This window comes from Macaca mulatta, chromosome 4 (assembly GCF_049350105.2).
Source record: "Macaca mulatta isolate MMU2019108-1 chromosome 4, T2T-MMU8v2.0, whole genome shotgun sequence".
NCBI lineage: Eukaryota > Metazoa > Chordata > Mammalia > Primates > Cercopithecidae > Macaca > Macaca mulatta.
The window spans coordinates 118,740,797-118,741,603 of record NC_133409.1 but is presented as its reverse complement, the minus strand read 5'-3'; positions in this window follow the sequence as shown (position 1 = coordinate 118,741,603).

The window sequence follows — 807 nt, the reverse complement described above, 5'->3', positions numbered from 1 at the left end:
ATTACACAAACGGGTTAACAAAAATTCATTATTGAGCTGAACCCTAGTTAGTCTAGATTCTTGAACTCCCAATTTTAATAAAGAAGTATGCTTAATTTTTAAAAAGTTCTTCCAGTTGAGTGCTACATAAACTCCAAATTCTGATAATTTTTCCCCAATGACTATATCTTCTATATTTTCAGTATAAATATATTTTTTGCTGTTATAAATATTTCTGTGATTATTTTTGCTTATTTGTGAATATACACACTGATATATATATATCAAAGAAATGAAATACTTGTATGTGATCTAAGTCATACCTAGGAGGAAACTTTAGTGAACACAGATTTTACCCAAGTTGAGTAGGCTTATTGAACTATCCTGCCAGTGAGAAGGCACACAGTTAGCCTGCTCCTGGGCATAACCTGATCTGAGAGTGTAAGCATGAGTTTTGTGATCTTAAAATTGTTTTCTCTAATGTGAAGGTCACAACAATTCATAAGGAATAAGCTCCAAAACACAAGTTATATTATGGTAATGTTACTCTAGGATCAAAGAATGATGAGACACTCTCTTAAGATATGTTATTTGTTGATTAAGATGTGTGTATTTTTTTTTTTTTTTGAGACGGAGTCTCGCTCTGTCACCCAGACTGGAGTGCAGTGGCCGGATCTCAGCTCACTGCAAGCTCCGCCTCCTGGGTTTACGCCATTCTCCTGCCTCAGCCTCCCGAGTAGCTGGGACTACAGGCGCCGCCACCTCGCCCGGCTAGTTTTTTGTATTCTTTAGTAGAGACGGTGTTTCACCATGTTAGCCAGGATGGTG